Consider the following 8,815-nt stretch of genomic DNA (forward strand, 5'->3'; position numbering starts at 1 on the left):
GTGGGTAGCTATTCCGTAGCTATCCCATAGTTCCCGCAGTCTCCCCCGCCCCTTGGAATTCTGGGTTGAGATCCCAGTGCCTGATGGGGCAAAAATCATTGTCATTGTTGTTGCAGTGGTTCTGGGTAAAATTCGTCAGTCATTCCTTTCCTCTGAGGAAAGCAACGACAGAATCATTTCACGCCCTTTTTTCCCTGGAAATTGCCCTGGCAGACGCCATTAGCACGTGCAACCATGTTACTGGATGCCACTGACAGAGGTCGATACTGCAGGCCGCTACACACGCAACATTCATTTGCTTTGCATGACAACGGAGAAGGTATCAGTCCATTCTAACCGTCTGCTGCGCCATTGTAAAAAATTGGCAATGAGATGACAGTTATCTGTCGTATCTGTACGTCGTGCTGCTGATCATGGGGCCCTGCCCCTGGTACTGAGTCAGCTGGGGGCGCAAAGACAGAAATATGGGACATGACTCCCGCAATCAATCCTTCCTTTATGGCATCATCTAAAAATAGAGTCAGTCAGTCCTACCTAGGCTATGGGAGCAAGTGCTGTTACTAGAGATACCAGTGTATCAGAGAACCAGAGAGCACAGTTCTGGCAGCCGCTCCATGTCAGATCCGGCAGAAAATGATTGAGCTGCCATGGCATTCACTGGGGGTGTTCCTGCAAGCAATACGCCTCATTCCGTAGTGCTTCCTGTCCTTCTCCTCAAACCCTCTCGTGGGCCTACTGTGGCTAGTGTCCCCTCCCCCATTTGTGTGATGAAGTAATAAAAGAATGCAGGAATAAGAAACACTGACTTGTTACTGAGATAAAATGGAGGGGGGGGGAGCAGCCTCCAGCCGTGCTATGATAGTCCAGACCAGGACATTAAGCGGTGCGGAGGTGAGAGAGCAACAGCCCAGCATCCCGCGCTTCTATGATAGTCCAGCAGTACAGATATCTTTTCTTTTACCACATGAAAGGGAGGGGGCTGATGGAGCTCAGCCCCGCAGTTGCGTATGATGAACGACGGGTCTACTGGAATGACCTGGGAATCGTTTTTTCTTAGTTTCGTCATTCTCTATTACCCAGGTGCCCCCCAGCCAGGCCTCACCTGAGGCCAGCCAGGAGCACTCATGGGCTCATGACCAGGACAGCTATCAGTCCTACTGCACTGTACCATCTGCAAACCAGGGAGGGGAGGAGAGAGGACGCTACTGTTTACTGCTGCTCAGCACCGTGTCTACCAGCAGCATTGCAAGTATACATAGGGTGACATAAAAAAGTCAAGAAATGATTTTTCCCCCCTTTTCTTATCACTAGGGGGTCAAAACAAAAACAACGGAGGGGAGGGATTGGTAAATTGACGAGATAGACCCTGACCACCCCGATCGACAATGTGTTTGTGACCCTACAGGCATTGGGAGCTCAGCCAAGAAATGTAAATGATTTTCGGAGACTGCTGGGACTGTGGGATAGCTAGAGTCCTCTGGTACCCCCCTCCTCCCTCCCTGAGCGTCCATTTGATTCTTTGGCTTTCCGTTATGCATGCCACGCAGCACTGTGCTGTGGACTCTGTATCATAGCCAGAGATTTTTTCAAATGTTTTTGGCATTTCGTCTTCTGTAATGGAGCTTTGATAGAACAGATTTGTCTCCTCTATATCAGTGATCAGATCCCAGTATCTCCCGTACAGTCCATGCTGGAGCTCTTTTTGGATTTGGGACTGCATCACCACCCGTGCTGATCAGAGCTCCACGCTGGACAAACAGGAAACGAAATTCAAAAGTTCGTGGGGCTTTTCCTGTGTACTTGGCCACTGCATCCAAGTTCAGATTGCTGTCCAGAGCGGTCACAGTGGAGCACTGTGGGATACCGCCCGGAGGCCAATACCATCGATTTGCAGTCACACTAACCCTAATCCGATATGGTAATATCAATTTTAGCGCTATTCCTCTCGTTGGGGAGGAGTACAGAAACTGATTTAAAGAGCCCTTTATATCGATATAAAGGGCCTCGTTGCGTGAACGGGTACAGCGTTAAAATCGGTTTAACGCTGCTAAAATCGGTTTAAATGCGTAGTGTAGACCAGGCCTAAGAGAGTCTCTTAGGGAAAGGAAGGGAAAGAGAATTAGGGAATGAAAATTTGTATCCTAAACTCCAACAAATTCATCCAGTCAATGCATCGTAAATATTTTCCACCATTAGAGTACAGGGCCACTGGAGCTTTATATTGCAGGAGCTGCTAACATCTTAAGATAAGAGGGCACCAAAGAGCAGAACAGTCATTTTCTAAAGCAATCAGAGAAACAACCCAAAAGGTTACCTCATGAGAAGAGAGGAAACAGAACCAGCCGAGGTGTCTATCCTCAAAGTATTATAATAGCACTGTTTGCTATGCAATGGTTAAGGAGCTGTCAGAATTTCCATTATGAATTGCAGGAATTTATAACTCAAAAAATTCACTCCAGGGTGAAATATGGCACAGAACTATCCCAGCCTGGAATAATTTTTGAGCCAATTTTCAATAAAGTGATGCAGCTGTTCCAACTTACTTGTGAACAAACTATAGAAATTTATCCATTTGGGATTTTTTAACACACTAAAAATATCTTCAGCTTAAAAAGAAAAGATAATTGAAAAGTGCTAGCTCTAGTTTCAGCTCTCATGACTCGAATTCTCTGTCATGCCTTCCTTGATAAACAAAGCAGAACAACCAACAGAATGAATTACATCCAAATATCTGCTCTTCCAGTGATGCAACAGAATTAGATAATGAGAACTACGCAGCTTTGAAAGAGCACAGGGAACCAGAAGCCACTGACGTCAACAACTGAAATCCCCCCCCACCTACTGATATTCCCTCTGAAAGGTAACCTGCAAAGGTGACTGACATTGGAGTAAATATTTCATACGGTGCATGTACTCTTTCTGATTAAAGTTCATTTGTTAGGATCAAATCTTCTACTACAAGAAGAAAGTCTATTATTGCTTGTAGCAAGATGGCCATTTACTCCATGCCTCCTTGTGGCAAGGGGTTTCTTTTCAGCACGCTTCCCCTTTTGTCCCCCTCTTGCGGGCCACTTAAAAACTGCACACAGGCTTTCACATGAATACCACCACCACCTGCTTGGGGATGGTTTAACAAAAACAATCCTCAGGGTCACAAAATAAAGTCCATCACCATGTAATAGTCCGTAATTATCTCTGGTGTCTTCTCTCACAGCCAGAGCTCTTCTTTTGTCCCATCTGTTCTCACAGCCCAACTCTTCCTGGCTGGAGCTCAGTCTTCTGGCACTGGCCTCTAGGCCCTCAAAACTTCTAGGTCCAAACTCAGCGCAGGTTTTCCCATAGGAGCCTGCAGGTCTGCTGGTCTCAGGGCATTCTCTGCAAGAGCCCTTCACATTCCCTCCCATCTCTCTATGCTTTCTTGCACTTTGCCAAACCACTGCAGCCTACAGCTGTTCTTTATAGGAAAATCACCCTGATCTTTCCCAGGTTTGGCTCATTCTGTAATCAGGAGCTTCAGCCCACCAGTCGTTAAGGGTTGTGCCACCCTGTTACATTAAAACAACGAGCAGTCCAGTGGCACCTTAAAGACTAACAGATTTATTTGGGCATAAGCTTTCATGGGTAAAACCCACTTCTTCAGATGCATGGAGTGAAAATTACAGATGCAGGCATTATTATACTGACACATGAAGAGAAGCTATCAGGGCTACCCCCAATACCTGTTACATTACTCTTTCCATCAGTTTCAAGCACTCTGGTACTACTTACTCCAGTAATGTAGTTATTGATGCGGCTGGATTGCAGTTACATAGAGAATGCTGCCAGATTTATATTAAAGTTGATATGAACAACTAAAGTCACCTATATAACAAATATTGTAATGACTCTACAGCAGTTAATTCTCCAAAACTATGTACCTGTCATTTAAATTTACTACTCCTTGCTAAATACAACAGCCAAAAGACATACTGGAGAAGTCTTGAGTCCACCAAGTGCAAAAGTTTAAAGGGTATCTCTTCAGTTTTTTGCAATGAAAACTAGTTCCTACAATTGTACTAAAAAAATGCTTTAAATATCTGAACTTTCTAAAGCCCTCAGAAAGACATCTGCACTACAGGACTGTAAAGAACTATGAAATGCAAAGTCCCTGGCACATAAAACTGATAGTTATCACCTGTATCACATTGCACAGATAAATAATGTAGGTTCCTTAGGTTCTTTGGGCCTACAAATTCAACAGGTTGGAATATGCATTTGCACACTAATTCCTTTCTGTTTCATCATGCTCATACTGCAAGCTCTCTCTGTACATAGGTCAGTCATCATTAGTCTAAGCTGTTTCTTCTTCCCAGCAAGTGACAGTCAAAGCCTGTTAAGATGAACTCAGACAAAGCCCCATTTGTCTCTTACCCAATATCCATTTGACAGACACTGAGTTCCCAAGGGAGCATTGGCAGAAAAGCAGCAGAGGATGCAGCTGGAAAACTTCCAGACTAAATTTGACCTTGTGTATTGTTTAAGCAAAACCCTCTTCTCTTCCATCCCTTATCCACTATCCTCTGTAGAGTGGAAGAGTCCCTGGTTCAACACAGTTACCAGAAGACCAGGATATGTTGCACTAGTTAGCATAATAAAGGGAGGTGCTTCCTGGTCAGGAATTTCTCTAGTTTCTGCTTTTAAGGCATGGCTCTCTCTCTGTCTTCTAACTGCATGTTGTCAAAGTAAGTGCATCCCTCTCCTTAAAGAAGTGGTAATGGAAAGAAAAGAAGACTGACACAGTAAAGAAAAAAGACAAATGTGACAGGAGCAGCTGGAGCAAAATTACAATGTCAGAACAGTACATAACTAGAGAGTGAGAAATCAAAGAACCCTGTAAGAGGGAAGATTGGAAAAGCTGTGGAAGATGTGGCAAGCACCAAGTTACAGCCGGCAACAACATCCAGCAAAAGAGGAAGAATGTAATAGCACGCAGGTCACTAAGGTCTGGTTTACACTACAAGGTTAGGTCAAATTTAGCCATGTTAGGTCAATTTTATAAGCACAACCAACCCCGTTCTGCTGACCTAAAGGGCTCTTAAAATCGACTGCTGTACTCCTCCCCAACGAGGGGAGTAGCGCTAAAATCGACCTTCCTGGATCAAATTTGGGGTAGTGCAGACGCACCGTTGTGCAATTTGACGGTATTGACCTCTGGGAGCTATCTCAGAGTGCTCCAATGTGACCACTCTGGACAGCACTTTCAACTTCGAGGCACCAGCCAGGAACACAGGAAAAGCCCCGGGAACTTTTGAATTTCATTTTCTGTTTGGTCAGCGTGGCGAGCTCAGCAGGACAGGTGACCATGTAGTCCCAGAATCGCAAACAAGTTCCAGCATGGAGTGAATGGGAGACATTGGATCTGATTGCTGTATGGGGAGAAGAATCTGTGAAGGTAGAACTCCAAACCAGCAAAAAAAAATGATATATATGCCAAATATCGCACAGTGCATGGTGGAGAAAGGCTACACCAGGGACACGCAGTAGTGTCGCGTGAAAGTTAAGGAGCTCAGGCAAGCCTACGACAAGATAAAGGAGGCAAACGGTTGCTCAGGCTCACAGCCCCATACATGCTGCTTCTATGATCAGCTGCATGCCATTCTAGGAGGAACCCTACCAGTACCCCACCACTGTCTGGACACCTGCAAGGGGGAAGTCTCACGCAACACAGGATGATTCTGTGGAGGAGGAAGAGGAGTAGGAGGAGAATGCACAGCAGGCAAGCAGAGAATCCGTTCTCCCCAGCAGCCAGGACCTTTTCATCACTCTGGAGCCAATAACCTTCCAGGGCGAATTGTTCTCGGACCCTGAAGGCAGAGAAGGCACCTCTGGTGAGTGCACATTTGTAACTACACTATAGGAGTTAAAGCAATAGTGTTTAATGTTTGATTTGCCCAGAAGACTTGGGATGCATTCGCGGCCAGTACAGCCACTGGAAAAGCCTGTTAATGTGTCTGGGGATGGAGTGGGAATCCTCCAGTGACATCTCCACGAAGCTCTCCTGGAGATACTCTGAAAGCCTTTGCAGAAGGTTTCTGGGAGGGCTGCCTTATTTTGTCCTCCACGGTAGGATGCTTTACCATGCCAAGCCAGTAGCAAGCAGTCTGGAATCATTGCAGCACAAAGCATGGCAGTGAATGGTCCTGGGTTTTGGCCACATTCACGCAACATTCAGTCTTTATCTTTCTGTGTCAGCCTCAGGAGAGTGATATCACTCATGGTCACCTGGTTGAATTAGGGGAATTTTTGTAAGGGAACAGTAAGAGGACCCCATTCATGCTGGGCTGTTTGCGCTTAGTTAAAAGGGATCATCCTGGAGAATAGCCACATGGTTGAGGAAGGGGTGTGCTGTACATCCACCCCAAAACCACAGCCTCTCCTTTTAAATGGCTAGCCCAACCAGCATTGCTTGCAATGGGAAAGAATGGTGCTGCAGTTTGCAACCATTCCCACGTTATGAAGGCGAAAAAAGCCAACCCCACGTACCCTTTGGTTTACCATGGCTGCCTGGAAACCGAATTCTGTTGCCCAGCCGTGTATGATGTGTCACCAAACCGGCAGGTGCTCAATATAAAAGGCAAAATGCGACCTTGTACCTAAAACACATGTGCTGTCTGCTGTGAATTGCTTGATTCACTGTGAAAAAGAGTCTCCCTTTCATTCTCAGAAATGTATCTTCTTAAATTGTACTCTCCCTTTTTATCCCCCCTGCAGGTGCAAATGTTTCTATGCTCTCTGTATCAACTCTGTCCCTGAGGTTATCACAGATTAGAAGGCGAAAAACACACTCACGATGACATGTTTTCAGAGCTCATGCAGTCCTCTTGCACTGACAGGGCACAGCTGAATGCATGGAGGCATTCAGTAGCAGAGGCCAGGAAAGCATACAGTGACCGTGATCAGAACGCAGGAGGAGATGCTGAGGCTAACAGGGGAGCAAATGGACATGATCAAGTATCTGGTGGAGCTGCAGGAAAGGCAACTAGAGCACAGACCCCCACTGCATCGTATAACCGCCTGCCCTCCTCACCAAGTTCCATAGCCTCCTCACCCAGACACCCAAGAACGGGGGTGGGGGGGAGGAGGCTCCGGGCACCCAGCTACTCCACTCCACTCCAGAGGATGGCCCAAGCATTGTCATTTAAACAGCTTTGATTTGTAGTGTGGCTACAATAAGCAATATGGCCTTGTCATTCCGTCCTTCCGCACCCCACCCGGGCTACCTTGTCAGTGACCTCACTTTTTTTTTTTTAATAAATAAAGAATGAATGAATGAAGTCAAAACAATGGGGACTTTATTTACTTTGCCAGCTGTGGTCAAAGGGGAGAGGGGAATTAGCTTACAGGGATATACATTCAACAGAGGGGGCGGTTTTGCATCAAGGACAAACACACACACCTGTCACACCATAGCCTGGTCAGTCATGAAACTGTTTTTCAAAGCCTCTCTGATGCGCAGCGCATCTAGCTCTGCTCTTCTAATCACCCTGGTATCTGGCTGTTCAAAACTGGCCATCAGGCCAATTGCCTCAACCTCCCACCCTGCCATAAACATCTCCCCCTTACTCTCACAGATATTATGAGACACACAGCAAGCAGCAACAACGACAGGAATACTGGTTGCACTGAGGTCTAACCTATTCAGCAAACAGCGCCAGTGGGCTTTTAAATGTCCAAAGGCACATTCTACACTTGCTCAGCCTATAGTTGAACTGCTCCTTACTACTGTCCAGGTTGCCTGTGTATGGCTTCATGAGCCATGGGAGCAAGGGGTAGGCTGGGTCCCCAAAGATAACTATTGGCATTTCAATATCCCCAATGGTAATTTTCTGGTCTGGGAAGGAAGTCCCTTTTTGCAGCTTTTCGAACAGCCCGACGTTCCTAAAGATGTGAGCATCATGCACCTTTCCCAACCATTCCACACTGATATCAGTGAAACGTTCCTTGTGATCCACCAGTGCTTGCAGCACCATTGAGAAGTACCCTTTGTGGTTTATGTACTTTTTGGCAAGGTGGTCCAATGCCAAGATAGGGATATGGGTTCCATCTATTGCCCCACCACAGTTAGGGAACCCCAATGCAGCAAAGCTATCCACTATGACCTGCACATTCCCCAGAGTCACTACCCTTGTTAGTAGAAGGTTATTGATTGCCTTGGCTACTTGGATCACAGCAGCCCCCACGGTAGATTTGCCCACTCCGAACTGATTCCCAACTGACTAGTAGCAGTCAGGCATCGCAAGCTTCCACAGGGCTGTCGCCACTCGCTTCTCAAGTCACAAAGTTCCATGAAAATTGCCTTACACATGCGAAAGTTTCGCAGCCACTGGGAATCATTCCATACCTGCAATACTATGCTGTCCCATGCAATACTATGCGGTCCCACTAGTCTGTGCTTGTTTGCCAGGCCCAGAATCAGCATTCCACTATATGAATCTACCCCAGTGCTGCCATGATATCCCAACTGCCACATCCAGTGCTTTCAGGAAAGTCCGTGTCCATGTCCTCCTCCCAATTGTCCTCATGCTGGAGGCTACTAACCAGGCTCTGCACATGCTGCAGGATAATGCACAAGGTGTTTATAAGGCTAGGTTGAGGAGCATCTGTATCCATGAGCAATTCCTGGACAGTGTCCATGTGGAGACAGCTGAGGTTGCTGTCCCAGTTCACAGGACTGCTGACACACCACTGGTGGAGGAGGAGATGGCTCAGGGGTGGACACTGGCAGCTGGTTACTTCCGGCAGTGGGCAGTGCTCCACCCCTGCTGCGAACCCTCCC

At 46.6% G+C, this 8,815-nt stretch overlaps 1 protein-coding gene across 9 annotated transcripts in view; it reads right to left on the reverse strand.

Moving 5' to 3' along the window:
* The window catches only part of TRIQK (triple QxxK/R motif containing), a 91,385-nt gene that overhangs the window by 24,234 nt on the left and 58,336 nt on the right, over positions 1 to 8,815 (reverse strand). The window lies entirely within an intron of this gene.

This window comes from Chelonoidis abingdonii, chromosome 2 (genome assembly GCF_003597395.2).
Source record: "Chelonoidis abingdonii isolate Lonesome George chromosome 2, CheloAbing_2.0, whole genome shotgun sequence".
Classification (NCBI taxonomy): Eukaryota; Metazoa; Chordata; order Testudines; family Testudinidae; genus Chelonoidis; species Chelonoidis abingdonii.